The sequence below is a fragment of the Mirounga leonina genome, unplaced genomic scaffold, assembly GCF_011800145.1.
Source record: "Mirounga leonina isolate KUSES-001 unplaced genomic scaffold, KU_Mleo_1.0 Mir_125, whole genome shotgun sequence".
NCBI lineage: Eukaryota > Metazoa > Chordata > Mammalia > Carnivora > Phocidae > Mirounga > Mirounga leonina.
This window is the reverse complement of record NW_023270305.1, coordinates 2980920-2999069: the sequence shown is the minus strand read 5'-3', so window position 1 is coordinate 2999069 and position 18150 is coordinate 2980920.

Sequence of the window (18150 nt, the reverse complement as noted above, 5' to 3'; positions counted from 1 at the left end):
AATAGCCAAACTGTGGAAAGAGCCAAGATGTCCATCGACAGATGAATGGATAAAGAAGATGTGGTATATATATATATATATATATATATATATATATATATATATATATATATAATGGAATATTATTCAGCCATCAAAAGGAATGAGATCTTGCCATTTGCGACGACGTGGATGGAACTGGAGGGTATTATGCTGAGTGAAATAAGTCAATCAGAGAAAGACATGTATCATATGACCTCACTGATATGAGGAATTCTTAATCTCAGGAAACAAACAGGGTTGCTGGAGTGGGGGGTGGGGTGGGAGGGATGGGGTGGCTGGGTGAAAGACACTGGGGAGGGTATGTGCTCTGGTGAGCACTGTGAATTGTGCAAGGACTGTTGAATCACAGATCTGTACCTCGGAAACAAATAATGCAATATATGTTAAGGAAAAAAAAAGAAGAAGAAGATAGCAGGAGGGGAAGAATGAAGGGGGGAAAATCAGAGGGGGAGACAAACCATGAGAGACGATGGACTCTGAAAAACAAACTGAGGGTTCTAGAGGGGAGGGGGGTGGGAGGATGGGTTAGCCTGGTGATGGGTATTAAAGAGGGCATGTTCTGCATGGAGCACTGGGTGTTATGCACAAACAATGAATCAGGAACACTACATCTAAAACTAATGATGTAATGTATGGTGATTAACATAACAATAAAAAAATTAAAAAAAAAAGACCCTAGGCTTTGGATCAATAGTCCAGGTTTTGGTTCTGTCATCTTAAGCAAATTACTTCAGTTCTTTCTGCCTCAATCTCTTTTTATCTGTTGAATGTGATTAATAATTATACTCATGTAATTTCTCTGAGGATTAATTTTGTTAATACCAAATTTCATAAAATCTAATACACCATCAATTGTATGATAAATCACTTAGTTTGTACCACTAAGAACAAAAAATGTATATGCTGCTAATATTTATGAAAAGATACATTCAATTTCAGGAGACACCTGATTTCAGTGATGTTCAAATGTGTAAAAAAAAGTGTATCTTAAAATTGATGCTATGCATTATATAAAAAGTGATAGGATAACTCTAGAATGATTTGCTATTATTAGGTCAAATATTTTTTGCCCATTTGACAAATGAGGAAACTTTGATAAAAGGGAGTAAAATAATTTGCTGAAGGCCAACAGCCAATCTGATTTAGGAATGTAATTAACGTTTCCTGATTGCTGCATTGGTGTAATTTCCAATTTGCCATGCTTCAGAATATGAATTACTTATAGTATAAGTAACAAGTAGAAAATTTTATCCCCTATTTGATATAAGATATGCTGGTTGTAATGGTAAAACATTTAGCTTACAGAATTTATTCTAAATTAGTTGTATTTTGTTTTATAAATTTAATTTAGCTGATGTATTGGGATTAAAGCCTTATCTCAATGCAGCTTTTTAAATGAGACTTCCATTTTTTTTTGAAGATTTTATTTATTTAAAAGAGAGAGAGCAGGAGTAGGGCAGGGTGTATGGGGTGGGGATGAAGATGCAGGCAGAGGAAGAGGGAGAAGCCAACTTCCTGCTGAGCAGGGAGCCCAAAGCTGGGCTCTATCACAGGACTTGATCCCAGGACCCAGAGATCATGACCTGAGCTGAAGGCAGACACTTAACCGACTGAGCCACCCAGGCGCCCCTAATGAGATTTCCTTAAAATGATTGTATTCAGTTTGTCAGTTTCAACACAAAAAATTAATATAACTACACTTAAATTATTTCCAATAGAGTTGAAAATACAAAATTCAAGGGGCCCCTGGGTGGCTCAGATGGTTAAGCATCTGCCTTCAGCTCAGGTCATGATCTCAGGGTCCTGGGATGGAGCCCTGCTTCTCCCTCTCCCTCTGCCTCTCTCCCCTGCTCATGCTCTCTCTCTCTGTCTCTCTGTTTCTCAAATGAATAGATAAAAAATATCTTAAAAAATACAAAATTCAAATACACATACACAAAATAACATCCTAGTTTATACATTGGCATTTTACCAGTGAGGAAACTCAGATACAAAGAAGTTATGCCACTTGCTAATTATTCAAATAAAATTTAAAATTAACTTAAAATTTTTTTGTGTATCTTGGGTGGATTATTGTCATTGCTCCTGCACTGGGGTCCTGGGATCTATCTTTCCCAGTTAGAATCAACCCCTCAGGAGTCAAGTTAATTTTGCTAAACATCTCTGTTTTGTTCTCTTTAGATATATTTCTGGTCCTCAAAATATTAGCATAAAATACTCTCCGGTTTTCAGGCCAACTCAATTTTATGAGTGCATAATTTCACTAGAAATGTTGTCTCACTAATAAAATGAGAGGGGAATCCTGCCACAACCTGTCATCATTCAGGCCAAGGCTGCCCAGAGCTGGATGACAGTCGTTTATCTTTGCATTAGGGTGTTACATTACTGTGTTGCACAACTTACTGCGTGTAATGATTATTTGATGAGACAAGCTATTAAAATGGGTCCTGCCAAAGATCAAGAATAGAGGAAAACTCTTATTTACTTTAATTTTTGTTCCTATCTTCAGTTGATGAGAGAAGCCTGCTAACACCTTGATCAGCCAGTGTAAGAACAGGCATCAGGAGTGAATGAAAAGAGAAATGCAGAAGTGGAAAGTGCCTGCTTTGTCCCAAAACTACTTAGGTCAATTTTAATAGATCACCTGGTTAACAGCTTTAAGAGCTAAAGGACACTGATGGTCCTAGAAGTAAAATTATTTATCCAAGTTCACATAGGTTGGGAGTAAACAAAAGGACATTTCAGAGTCTGGTTTGAGTGCCTGTAGTTCTTTCTGCCACATTAAAATAGAGTAATTTTATTAAGGAAATATTATTCTTAAGGATGTTACCAGCGGGGCTCCTGGGTGGCTCAATCAGTTAAGCGTCTGCCTTCAGCTCAGGTCATGATCCCAGGGTCCTGGGATTGAGTCCCGCATCCGGCTCCCTGCTCTGTGGGGAGTCTACTTCTCTCTCTGCCTCTGCCCCTCCCCCCACTCATTCTCTCAATCTCTCTCTTGCTCCCACTCTCTCGCTCTCAAATAATTTTTTTTTTTTTTTTTTTTTTTACAAAACGATGTCACCAGAGATTTTAGATTTATGGATAGTCTTTACAAATATCCTGAAGATTCTAAATCTTATTAGAGGGTCCAGTTCAACATGGATCTGAAGGGTCACAGTGGGGTAGGTTGAGTTGGAATCATAAGGCTGGGTCCATAAAGTCAGACTATTCCTGAAGACCTTGGAAATCTCTGTTCCTTTAATGTAAGGGTTTGAATTGCTAGGTATTCCAAATTATCTACTGGCTTCTATGCATCCCTTATATGCAGTGACTTCCAAGCATATGATCAGATATTGGGAGTCTTTGTGGGCATTGATGTTTTACAAAATGCAGTCATGTAAGCTTTCATGAGAACTGTCTGAGCTCTCTTTATTAGAGCATAAGTTAGTAATAGACCCTCCCTTAGGGAAAGGTAATCACACCAATACATACATGGTAGACTTGTGACAAACATGTCACAATCTTTGCTTATGTCTGTGTAGTTCAAAGAAACCAGGGATATTACATACTCCCCAATGCAATGCAGTAGGCTTTGAGAGGGGCAGGAATGTGCTTTCTTCTTAAATGGCTGGTGTATTTCCAAAATACTTCTTCCTTTCCAGTTCCTTTGCTAATTTCTTCTGAATCGATGTCTCTGTAGATGGGGGTAATACCTCAAACCACAGAGCATGAAAACTATTTGAGGCATTTTAATTATATGGTATCCAATATCTAGGTTGATTTGTCTCATAGCAAAATTAGTATAATTGTATCTTTTTTTTTCTTTATAAAAGCCAATAAATTTTGAGTGATTCTCCACTCAAATAAGTTGAATTAAGTTTTAACTTATGGAAACTATCAAATTAGGATACATGAGGCATAGAGTTTTCATCATGGCTTGAATTGAAGTTATTAAAATTATAGTCTTAGCAATATCTATTAAAGAAAACTATAGTTGATTTTAAGAAGTCAAATGGGAAAAACAAAAGAAATTAAATGTTTCCTCCCCTAAATGTATGGCCTATAGTTTGTTTTTGACTTAAGCTACATCTTTTAAACAGTACTGTTGGGATCACAAATCATTTTGAAATGGCATAAAAATGTTCCAAGTTTGGAGATGCCTGGGTGGCTCAGTCAGTTAAGCATCTGCCTTCAGCTCAGGTCATGAACCCAGGGTCCTAGGATCAATTCCCACATCTGGCTCCTTGCTCAGTGGGGAGCCTACTTCTCCCTCTGCCTGCAACTCTCCCTGCTTGTGCTCTTTCTCTCTCTCTCCCCGCCCCCCACTCTCTATCTGACAAATAAATAAATAAAAATCTTTAAAAAAATGTTCCAAGTTTGTAGTTGAAGCTGCTTAGAGGGACTATTTGAAGTTCTGTACTTTCTTTGTTCAACAATCCACTTGCAGGTTATTCTGACCCTCCTTGGGAAGAAAATGAAAGTAGAATGGCATTTTGGAAATAATTCTTCATTCTGAAAATTCCATGAATGATGAACTCAGCAAGGTATACTTAAAATGAAAATGTCTTTGCCAGTCCATCTGTCAAATTTCACATGCATTTTTATTGCCAGATTTTTTTCTACTTTTGCTAAAATCCCAATACCTAGTGTCCACAGATATAGGATCTAATGATGCATTGTGGTAATTTAATACATATTAAGAGCCTGAAAGATAGCTAGAAGAGAGTTCTAACAGATTCTTATGGAGGGAAAATGTTATTAGATGAAAAAAAAATTAATGATCTCTTTTTGATAGAGGGAAACTATATTTGTTTCCTTTTGCTTAATTGGGTTATAAATGATTTATCATCAACATTCACAAAAATTTTGTAGGGTACCCAGAGGATTCCCTGAGTTAGAATTTCTCGTTTAGAAATACTTTCTTTAAATTCTGATGTAGATCACATAACTTTGTGTTCTGCTCATTTTCTTGCTGTCGACTCTCCTGGTATTGATTTAGGAAATTCCAAATGAGATAACCTTGTTGTTAAAAAAAATTAGTTACTATAATACAGAAGTATTATAGTTAGATTACAGACCATTTGCTAAGAATTAAAAAGAATAATAGTGTTGGATAGAAACATCAAGATCATTTAATCAAATGCCCACAACTTTCCCCTAATGTCACTACAAGGAACAGAAAACAACAAAAACATAAAACATGTTTTCATTTATAAAAGAATAGAAAGTTTTAAAAGGTTAAAAAAAATGGAAATAATATATAGAATATTTCAAGTCAGAACACATATTTATATAGATATTTCTATCTATTCATAGAAATCTCTAGAACCATTCCCTTGAAAATAAGAATGTGTGAAACAAGGAATTGATCTTGGCATTTTTTCTAGATAGTTTAAATGGGTCCTATCCAAATATCAAGATACAAGGTAGGCAACACTGACCATTCCAAGAGTTTTATATTTATTGAGATAATAGTAAAAGGTTGAAGCTCTACTTTAAAAAAAAAAAAAAAGATTTATTTATTTTGGGGGAAGGAGCAAAGGGATGGGAGAGAGAGAATCCCAAGCAGACTCTTCACACAAAGCTCAGAGGTGGAGCTTGATCTCAGGACTCTCAGATCATGACCTAAGCTGAAACCAAGAGTCCGACCCTTAACCAACTGAGCCACCCAGGCACCCAGTAGGTTGAAGCTCCACTTACGACAAATGCAGAAATAAATGAAATTTGTACTATTTTCTAAAGAAATGATCTGTGTTAATTAATTCTCCTTTCACTTAACATCGAACATCATCTCTGCGTAAGGTATAGGGAAGGTATTAGAACATACAAAGATGAAATATGCATCTGTCTTCATGAAGTTTATGGGAATGTGCAGATAATGCAGAAATTTTAGAAGTTAATCATTATGTAGGAGATACAGAGATTAAAAACATCTACGTGAACTGTCAGCTGCTCAGAGAAGAAGGCTTGCCATTTCTCCTTGCTTCCCCTCACTAAGCACAAACATAAACACTGGAAATGGTGCAGGGGACCAGTAAAGGCAAACCCCGAAATGTGGTCAGAATAAAGAGCTTGTATGGATCTCAGGGTTTGAGCAATAGCACTGCACTAGGTTCTCTTGCATCTTTCTAAGTAACAGAGAAAGGCCATCCACACCCCGTATTTTCCCATCTGTGACGTGCAGCAGAAGGTGGTCTGGCGAAGCTCATTATTTTCCCAGATCACACGGTAGTCCAGATAACACCAGATGAGCCTGAAACAGGGGAAATACTCTCCTTCACCACCTGACCTGAGAGTCTGCTTTTCTGCTACCAAGAGATACCTGGGGTGGAGGGCAGAGCCTGCAGGAGAGAGCCAGCTCCAGCTGACAACCTTGAAGGAAATGGAAGACCTGCAAGACTAAGTCCTACAGGACTAAGACTTTCCAGTCCAGCTGCCAACTGGCACCACAACAGAGTCCAAAGACACTCCTCCCCTACAGTGGAGAAACCTTCTGCTTCCCCAAGGCAGTACTGTAGAGACCAGAAGGAGCCCCAGCTCCAGCTTAACCAAGGACGCTAAAATCTCACTGCAAAGCCTGGAAATCAACCCACAATTGCCATCACAGCCCATCAAAGTAGGACTAGACTCTCATGATAAACAAGGCAGTGTGAAGGCCTGCTCACATAAAAGAATTGCGTAAGTCATTACCTAATGAAAAAGGATCCACTGTGCACTAAATGTGCACAGATTTGAAAAATACACGACACAAAAACTGATAGGGTTGAAAGGAGAAAAGCACAATTGCAGTCGGAGGCTTGAGCACCTGCCATTACAATAATAGATAGGACTATTAGAAAATCAGCAAGGATCTAGAATGTTTGAAGAATACATTCAACTAAGAGGATCTAACTGTCAAATATAGAACACTTTATTCAATAGTAACAAAATGTAGGATTTTTTTTTTCCAGACTTCCATGGGGCCCTCACCAAAACAGACTGCACTGTGGCCCCTAAGACAAGCCTAACAATTTCAAAGAATTGAAATGACACAAACTGTGTTGTCTGACCACAGTAAGATCAAACTAGAAACAATACAAGGAAAGCAACGCTAACAGAGTAACAAGAGGCTTTTCTAAACAGGTGGGAAGTAGCACATTTCTAAAGAATCCACAGGTCAAAGATGAAGTCTCAAAGGATTTAAAAATGATACTACTAAGTACTACTGAAAAGAACACATAGAAAGTAATTGTACACAGTGACTAAGTGGAGTTTATTCAAGTGATGCAGGGGATGGTTCAGCATGACAAAATCAAGCATTATAACCGATAATATCAACAGACTAAAGAGAAAAAAAAATCACATAATCATATCTATTAATGTATAAAAATAATGTGCCCCAAATCAAGATCAATGTATGATAAAAACTCAGAAAATTAGGGATGGAGAACTTCCTCAGATCGATGAAGAACATTTACCAAAAACCTACAGATGAAAGACTAAATGCTAAGATGGGGCATTAAAAAAAATTAAAATCCAAGCAGAGCCTAGTATTTATGTAAGAAAAGAGGACTGAAAACAGCTGCACCAAGTTTGGAGTCAGGTGTGAGCCATGGCTGTGACATCTAACAGCATCGTGTATTCGCAAAGCCAATACTGGAAGAAAACGTGTCTGTAACCTAGTATCAGAGGTGCATGGGCCAGTTACAAGGTAGATGGACTAAACAGAGGGGCTAAAAGAATAAAAAAAATTAACAGTGTTACGGAACAAAAACATGCCTTAGGCCTTGAGTAATCTGAAATATACTGGAATGATACTCTGTTTCTTAGTGATGCTGTCAAAGCAATAGATCATTGTGATTACAATGTGCTGAGATGCAGCATCACAGCTGTCCAAGGGTGGCAAGCATGTTTGGCTGCCCCAGAGCAATACTGCAGTTTTAATTAACATTTGGGGAGCAGCAGATCCGTTCAACCGTCCTTCTCATTTAATTGATAGCCCTTTGAAAATTGAGCTGCTTGTTTCATGCATGGACTATTGCTTACCACCTGCAGGACTTATTTGGATATCTACCTGTTAAATCTTATCTGTAATCCTCATGAAGCAGAATACACCTCATTTTTGTTTTGCAGTGCATTTCGAGGAATGAGTTCAAACATTAAAGAAGTTCTGTTTTGTAATGGAAAAGGAAATATTTTTTTCTATTTATTTTGATCCTTCATGGAGAAAATTTCGAGGATATTCTATTTTTTATACTGCTTTAATGTTTAAATAAGCACACAAGTAGATTTATGATAGATGCTAATATCAGTAGTTGAGGTAGAAATGATATTTAAAAAAATAATTCCATGGATGTGTTTTCAGACATATAGTGGGTATATATGTGGATACTGTTGCTTGTTTATCCAATATCATCTCATCTTCCTCCTTCTCAACAGAATCTCAGAGTTCTTCAGATCTCCGACAACTTTGCGAATCTCATTCAAAAGCAATTGAGCCTATTAACAGCTCCATTGAATAGTTTGAGAAAATCAGAATAACTATATGTTCCTTTTCAATATTTGAATCAAGAATGGCCATGTGACCTAATACAGACCAATTAAGATACCAGGAGTAGTTTACCGAAGCTTCTGTGAAAGTACCCTCCTGTACTTCTAAGAGGTGAGGGTACCCTTAAATATCTCTGGTTTTGTACTGAATCTTTAAGAAGCCCTTCCTGTCCTCTAAATCTCATTATGGTGTCCTGTAACCTGATGAAAAAAGGTATTTCATGGATATAAATGTAGTCAGTTCTGTGAAATGACATTAATGATCAAACATTGACCATTTAATTTAGCAGTATGGAGATAGCTGAGGACCTTGATAACATCAATTTTCCTAGGGTATTGGAAACCAAAGCTCAAATGGAGAGGACTCAAAAAGATGTGGAAGAAAAATTATGGATTATTGGAAACAATGCAATTGTCCATCAACAGATGAATGGATAAATGAAATGTGATCTATATATAATGCATATAATATAAGTTTCATATAGGGGTGCCTGGGTGGCTCAGTTGATTAAGCAGCAGACTCTTGATTTTGGCTCAGGTCAAGATCTCAGGGTCCTGGGATTGAGGCCCATGTCAGGCTCTGTGCTTAGCAGGGAGTCTGCTTGAGACTCTCTCCTTCTCCCTCCCCCCCTCCCCCCACTCATGTGCACTTGCTCTCTCTGTAAAATAAATAAATAAATCTTAAAATACATATGTATTTCATATGTTTCATATTATATGTATTATATATTTTATGTATACAATATTCAGAGATTATCATGTATATAATATTATGCATATATTATGTGATACATATTTCATATATCACATATAAATTTCCTGTATATATGAAATTGAATATTATTCAGCCATAAAAAGGAATGTAGTTCTGATACATGTTACAACAGAGATGAACCTTGGGTATCTTATGCTAAGTAAATGAAAACAGAACAAAAGAATAAATATTGTATGATTCCACTTACATGAAATATTCAGAATAGGCAAGTTTATAGTGTGGTTACCAAGGACTGGGGGAGTGGAAAATGGGAGTTATTGAGTAATGAGTAGAGTGTCCGGTTGAGGTGGAAGGCTTTGGAATAGATAGTTGTGATGGTTGCACAACATAATGATTTTAAAATGCCTCTGAATTATACATTTAAAAATGGTTCAAATGGCCAATTTTGTGCTAAATATATCTCTTACCACAATAAAAGTTTAAATGTTATGAATGATCAGCATAGACAAATCTTATAAAGAATTTTTTATAAAATAAGTAGAGATATCAAATGCCCCCTGGATAAGTAAGTATAAGAAAAAACAATCTGGAAAACCATAAAAATAAGAGTATTAAGTGATTATCATAATTAATGACACTTAAGGACAGAACTAAATTATCAGTAATGACATTTTGAGCATGTAGCAGTGGAAAAATTTTAAAGATAAACTGGAAGACATGTGAGAAAATAAAGGCTTTCTCCTTGAAAATCAAGATCGCAAAGTGGTAGTTTTTAAAAAGGACATGGCTCTTTGAAAGTAATAGAGAGGTGGGTCTGACTGTATTATATACACATCATCGTGAAGGACAAGAGGTGTGTATTGCATGTTCAATCATCCCACGGACTCTATTGACAAGTGTTTTTATGTGGAGTGAATATATTATTAGGCTTGTGGTTATTAAACTAAAAATACTATGAAAGGTTATTCTAATTAAAAACTCTTCTAGAGGTGAGAAAGAAGTCACTGATGAAGCACTTGCTCAAATCAGTAGTTTAATTCAGATTAATGAATCTACGAAGTAGTCACAAATTAAACGGGATATGAAATAGAAGGCATCGGGCGCCTGGGTGGCTCAGTTGGTTAAGCGACTGCCTTCGGCTCAGCTCATGATCCTGGAGTCCCGGGATCGAGTCCCGCATCGGGCTCCCTGCTTGGCGGGGAGTCTGCTTCTCCCTCTGACCCTCCTCCCTCTCATGCTCTCTGTCTCTCATTCTCTCTGTCTCAAATAAATAAATAAAATCTTTAGAGAAAAAAAAGAAAGAAAGAAATAGAAGGCATCATCCTTACTGCAGGTCCATAATAAGAAAACAAAAATTTTTAGATGAAAAATGCCAACAAATTTATGCATTTAATTTTAATAAATTAAAACCGAAAACCAAACAAAAAAAATAAGTTCAGGACATAAATGTGTTATGAACACATTTTATTTTAGTAAGTTACATGTTTATGCTTTTGCATGTAGAATCAACCCTGTCTTAATGGATACTTGTTATTTTTCTACCAACTCATGTTGCTCTCACTCAAATTAGGGCCAGAAATATTTGAATATTTGATCGTAATACAATGTAGAAATGGCTAAAATAGAGATGAGCATAGAAGAGAGACACTTAAATCAGAATGTGAACTGAGGAAGGTCTTCCTGGAGTGGGTTATATTTGTCTCAGGTCTTAAAAGATGAGTATAAAACAACTCAAATATAACTTGCATTGTGGAAGGATCTATGTAGCTAAGTCTTAATCCCTATGGGAAATTACAAAGACATCATCTGTGAGTAGTAAGTACCATCTGATAATTGTGGTGTAATGGAAATTCTACTAGGAGAAAAAAGAGATCAAACGAGATGACTCTACTATTCCTCACATTTTCTTCTTTTAACTTATACTTTCTTATCTGACAGGGTTTTGAGAGAATTAAATGAGAAAATGTGCATGAGCGAAATTGTTCTTTCTTAACAGCTACCTTGGATCTTACACCGGTTCATTCATTAAAGAACAACTCACCAGCACCTACTATGCGAAAAGGCTCCATTCTAAGATTTAGTGACACATCAATAACAGTTTTAGTTATTATATTATATTAATAATATAATATAATAATATAATTTATATTAATAAAATTAAATACTATATATACTATTACAGTGTTCTAGCCTCTGAGACTTCTTTCTCTCTTAGGTAATTCCCCCTGATTCTGAACCTTGATGTTAAACATGGCCCAGACAAATGCCCACTCTGTATATTGAGCAGTTGCCCCACCTGCCAATGAAATAAATAAAATATAATGTATCTTTGCTATCCTTGAATCGCATAGATTGTCCTGTGGGAGGTGGGATGTCTGGTAGTAAATAGATTATAATTAATTTTCAAGATAAAATGAAATGTAAAGGAGATTGAAAACATACATATATAACTATATAAATGGTATTAAATCATTTGTCATATTTCAATATTTAAGATTTTTATACATATTGACATTTATAGGTAACTATATATCATATATACATAAAATAATTGTACACTTATAATAATAACACCTATGATATGCATATATGCAATAATCTTTCTTCCTCACCTTGTCATAATGACTTTGAACCTTATAATCAAATATACACACAGCACCCTAAACTCACAGTCTCTTTGCAGCAGGGGAAGTCAAGAAGAATAAAATCAAGATTTTTCTCTCCCAGAATCATATGTATGAGTGTATATTCTTATACACATAAAACACAGAATAGCTAATAAACCAGGATAGACAAAAATCCCAGATTATTTTTTGACTGAGCCAGTCCAAATGCTGAATTGCATCCTCATAAGAAGGCATTCATTTGCCATGTTTCACAAAATACTTGCATTATTAATTCTACTTATACTGTCACTGCTATTAATATTGAACACATTTTATTATTGCCAGTACCATCTATCATTCTTCATGTTCATTTGACCATGTAAGTGTGTTTATGTATTTCATATAGATTAATCATCATTCAGCATTTAGCTAATCAGGGAACTGAGACGGAGGTTAAACAGTGTGCTCAGCACCATGCAGCTCACGAGTGGTACTCTCCTTTCAGTTTTATCCACACCCCACATTCGCCTGTCACCATCCCCGAAGACCTGCTGCAGTCCACGCACTGTGTTTTACACGTTTTAGTCACTCCTTGGTAAATTACTTATATTTTTAGGTAACGCCGTCAATGATAATGGTAAACACTTTCATTGTGCTTTAAAATAATCTACCGAGCATATTAGGTTTACTGTCACAAGTAAATTTCTAGAAAAGTTTAAGGGATCGACCCGTTTGTTATCCCAGAGTTGCAAGCAGGAAACGAAAACTCAGAGTAATAAAATGATTTGCAAAACTCCAGGCAGCTGAGTATGACGGTTAAGATTAGAACCTGGGTGTTCTGAATTGTGATGAGACTTACTCTCATTATATCTCACTGACATTTACCAGCCTTACTGAGCTCCCTGCCCAGAGCATTCCACTCTTCATTCCACCTCCCCTGTTTACCTGATTAATGTGTACAGAGCTTAGACAGCTTTCATTTATCTTTTAAGTATTTTTTAAAATATAAAAGCTAGCCAAATTAATGAGAGCTTTAGGCTTGATTGACATGTTTATAATCTCCGGGAGTTTGACTTAAAAAAAAAAAAAAATCCATTCCAAAAAGTATGTGGGTGGAAGGTATTTTTATTGCTAATTTCCAGTTGATAATTTTAGGTAGTCTCGTAGCCAACATTTTCTCTAAGAGAGGCATACATTTTTAAATAAGATAGGCACTTTTAAAAAGAATTTCATTTTGATCAATAAAAACAGAGGTAATTTCTGTTTTCAACTCAACATAATTGTTACTCTGGTGTCCCCCTAGGGCAAACAAGTGTCTATTAGGGGAACAATAGATACTTGCTTTTGTTAGGATTCTGGTCTTTTGACATTGCCACTCACTCTTAAATTAGCTTTCTCCTTGTACTCATAGAAGGCAGGAAGCTGGCTTGGCAGTGCAGGGTGGTACGTCCTCCTGGTATTCATGAACATGGCATGAGAGCCCCCAGTTTCTGAAATCAAGATGTCTGAGAGTTGATGTGCCCAAGGTTTTCTCTTTAATCAGCTGCAGTACGCTGCACCCTGAACTCAAATTATCTCTGCAACAGGAGTAATCAGGGCAGAATAAAACCCAGGTTATTTTCCTTGGCCCAGTTTATCTTCCCACAGCCACGGGGAAGGTTGCTGCATCAATCAAGTCTCCAAATAAAAAGGTAATTATTTCTTGATTTCTCTGGAGCAGATGCAATGAGAACAAGGTTCCTTCACACCGAGAGTTCCTACTGTGTTGCCAAACAGCGGCAGTTATCTTAGAAGACAGAAGTAATTACTTGCAAGATGTTCTTGCCTTTTTAGGTAGGGCTGAGTGCTAGTCATTAAGATTCACCTGGCATTTGAGCAACTACCATGGGCCAGGCATAATGCTAGATATTTTCATGTGCATTTAATCATGTAATTGTGCTTAAACGTCTGACCTGGGCGTGCACACACACACCTACGTGCCCATGTGAACACTGAAAGTGTGCATCATCCTCATATTAAAGTGAGGAAATGGGTCAGTGAGCAGGTGACGTGACCAAGGACACAGAGCCTGCAAGGGACTCAGGAGCAGTTCAGACCTGAGTTACCACATCCCATGCTCTTTCTCTACTGCCTTTTCATTATGGACATGTAGTAGTTGGCCGCGCCTCTTTCTAATGCAGGGCACACACATTCAGACATACACTACAACAGCCTGTCATCGCCATTTTAAGTACTTATGACAACAGTGCTAATTAATCTCTTTTTCCTAAGTTGGGTCACAGGAAATGAGAGGAACACCCTGGGTTTTACCCTAAAGAGATATTGAACGATACTTAAAGGATTAAAACAATGCCTGTATTCTTCTTTCAAACTTTATTTAACTCCCAATCTCCTGTAGCCAAATAGGAAATATGTGAAATCCAGTAATTAGCTAAATTCAGCATTCCTTTTCTTTTTGGTGTCACCTGGGAGAAAATACGCATTATATACCTGGCCTAACCATTGAATTAGTGACTGGACTATTGTGCCTAAAAACTACCTAGTTTTGTAGAAGATTGGAAACTTTGATGATTTTCTGATGAAAATTTAATTTTCTAATGACTAGAACCAAGATATTATCAGTATCATAAGAGAAGAAAATGATATAATTTCTGAGGTAATGTGGGTCATTTTGGTTAAAATTAATGAATTTCCTTTTTTTAAAAAGAAATTGTCTTGTATTGTTACTTTTACAATCAATACATTGACAAAGACAAAAAAAAAAAGAGCATCATGGATTCTAGACCAGGGTTTCTCAACCTCAGCACTGCCTTTATGAAACGTAATTCTTTGTTGTTCTTACACATTCATTGTAAGATGTTTAGGAGCCTCTCTGTCGTCCATCCATTAGATACAGTTAGCGCCTTCTATCAGTAGTGAAAAAAACAGAAACCAAAAATCAAGACATTCCAGACATTGCCAAATGTTCTTTAATGGGCAAAATTACTCTCAGTTGAGAACCATTGATCTAACGATCAGCTCTTGGGTCCAGATCCATCGTTTGCAACTGGACCATCAACTGACTAAATCCACTACTTACCCCTTTAAACACAGAGCTAATAACATGATGGTGTGTGTTGCTGAAGTGTGTACAATGATAAGCTGCCCAGGTTCCAATTCCTTTCCACACATGCTGGAAATACTGCTAGCTGAGAGCTTTCAGCTTGCTGTCCTCAATGGAGTTCTTCAGATGAAGAACATCATCCTGCTCAATGTCCCTTTGCCCTTCTGGAGCAGCATGTATCCAATAGCTGGTCCATGCAGGTAATAAAGGCCCCGTTTCTTTCTCAGATTCAGAACAGATTTGAGGGACCCTCCAGATTTAGTTCTCCCTATGAGTTGGAGGAAGTGTTCATTGAACTTGGAAATTTCTGCTGTGCCTAATCTTGTTTTCTGTCCTTCCCTTGCACAGTGGTGTACCCAGAATAAATAATTCCCTAATAAAACTCCTGCATGCTGATCTCCACATCAGGCCATTCTTCCTGGGGAACCTGAACAAAAAGGGCTGGTATCCAGATTGGTCTAAGAAAGATGTTTTGCAGTTGGATTTCTTAATGCTCAGAGGGAAAGGGGACCCATTACTGGTGGTAGGTGGAATGCAGGTAGCCCCTGGTACAAGTTAGAGAGTAGTTCTTAAAACTTTCAGTGGTGGGGTGTCTGGGTGGCTCAGTCAGTTAAGTGTTTCATTCAGGTCATGATCTCAGGGTTGTGGGATCGAGCCCTGTGTCAGCCTCCATGCTAAGCATGGAAACTGCTTGGATTCTTTCTCTCTCCTTCTGTGCCCCCCCCCCCCCCCACTGCACTCTCCTTCTCTCTCAAAAAAAAAAAAAGAAAAGAAAAATTTCAGTGGTGGTGAACTGATATGTATACATTCAGAAAAGCAGTGTAAGGGAGTTCACCAGGTGATGTGATGTTAAATATTTGAGAAATATTGGGAGCAAAATAGTTATAAAGAAAGTAGAATTGAGTAGCTTTGCTAAGCTTGATGTATGCTCTGGAAAAGAAAACAAATATGACTGATTAATCTAGTCTTAAAATCTAAGGATGAATGCAAGTTGATATATTGTAATATATTAAAAAAAGGATCTCATTTGTTGCAGCTAGAGCAAAGAATGTTGAAGACCAGACCAAGGTCTCAGTCACAGAGTAGCAGAGCTACAAAGAAAGTTATTTTCTCAACCTAACTAGGTCTGCTATGACATCATCAGAGCTCAAGTTGGGAAGAATGGGACTCTATTTCATGGAATGAGAATATCTGAGTTAATGCATCTGAAAATATTGTACCCCCATATTCCCCTGGAGTCTTTCCCTCTGCACCTGCAGAAGTGCTCAGCACACTCCTGTTGAGAGATAACACCTGCCTGCCTCTTTTGCGTTAGGATAACACGGAGACCTCTCCCTTGCATGACAAAAGATTCCACCCTGAGGATGGTCAGTAACCAGAGTGAACTCACAACATAACCCATGTGGTGACATGCTGGGCCTAACAGGAGGGTGAAATGTCCACACCTGCAAGGCTTTAAATGTTTAGCCAACACTTACCAGCAATAGCCAGGAGAGGAAGCAGGAGAGTAGATTATGATGTGATCATCAACGGCTGGATTGTGGGGTAGGGCACATAAAGTTAGATATGGGAATATTGATCAATTTTGAAGTGTTATCCAAGGGTTCAGTCCCCTTCGAAAAAAAGGTAAACACAGAGTTGAGGCATGGAAAAACTACCAGTTTTTCACCCATACTCAGTGAGGTAGAAATGCTAGACTTGTCATTAGATTATGCAGAAGAGGCATAAAAGACTGAAATATATGGGCAAGCTAGAGTGGGTATAATACATAAACTGGAAAAATTAGAAACACTGAATTTACTCTCTTCCATTGGAGTGCACTTAAGAGTCTTAATAACATGGGCCCCAACATCACTAAGAAGTTCAATGGTAGGTCTCCACTGTTGGTCATGACTGACTATACGACTTGTCACTATAGAATTGGGCTCATTAAAAACAACAGAGATGGGGGTATCAGTTAACTGTGAGGAGCCAGGGGGATATGATTATCACAATAAAAGTAGAATCTGGAGTAGTCACCGAGGGGATCTGACTTGCTGAGAGTTATGAATGGCTAATGGACTATGGCTTCCTTAGATGTAAGTTTGATGGGCAGCCAATAAGGCTAATGCTTAATCTGTATAACCAGGTATACCAAGGATGGATATTAGGAGGTTGTGAGCAACTATTTCAATAAAACCAAACAAAACTCTCACCCTTCTCCCAGTTTCTGTACTAAAGCCAATTTTGGACAGAGAGCCATTTGAATGAAGAAGAAGGTGGGTCCCAAGAAGAAGGACCCTGTAACGCTATGCAAATAATGACACCCTCAAGTCCTTCCTCAAAGGGATTTGGGGCACTTCATTTAACTAACTACATATTTAAGAAAGGGCACCAAACATTTGAAGGACTTTTGTGCATGGGGGTCTGAGAAGTGATACTCAGAAACTTGAGGCATCATCCTGGGCATATCCAAGCTGGATAATAAATGGAGTCTAGTCACAGGTCAGCCTATGTGGGACTGTTTGTCCTGGATGCCTCCTTCACCAGTACTTATATCCCTAATTTTTGTCCTGTATACTTGGAATTGACACAGTAGCTGCCACAACTCTACATTGATTTTTATGCCTGTGGAGTAAGAGCTAAAATAGTGGGGAAGGTAAAATATAAAGAAGCTTTTGAAACTGCCTCTTACCCTGACCAAAACTTAAACCACATACAGTATCGCATGCAGAGGCTTGGTGGTCCCCATTGTATGTCCATTTAATCCAGCAGTCTAGCCCCTGATTCTTTCAAGATGAGAATGGAGTACTGAAAACTCAACCAAATAGCAGCCCCAATGGCATGCACCTGTAGTACCGTGTGATGACTGATGAGCAGCATGTGGTAGATCTGTGGTAAATCCGCCGTTAAATGGCATCAGGAAGCAAGATGTTTGCACCCGAGTGATTCACTCAGGCATATTGGTATCCTCTGGCCCAGTTTTGATGGTAAAAGGACAAGGGCAATGGTGATGGCCTAAGAAGGGCATGATGACCACTGGCTCAGGTTCCTTGAGGCTTAGGATGTGGGTCATGTCACCAGGTTAGCAGAGATGCTAGCTGAGGAAGAAAAAAAATAGAAGAGGATAAATATGATAAGTACCAGCTGTGCTCTAAAACCAGCTAGAGGACATAATTTTTTCCATTAACTTTCCT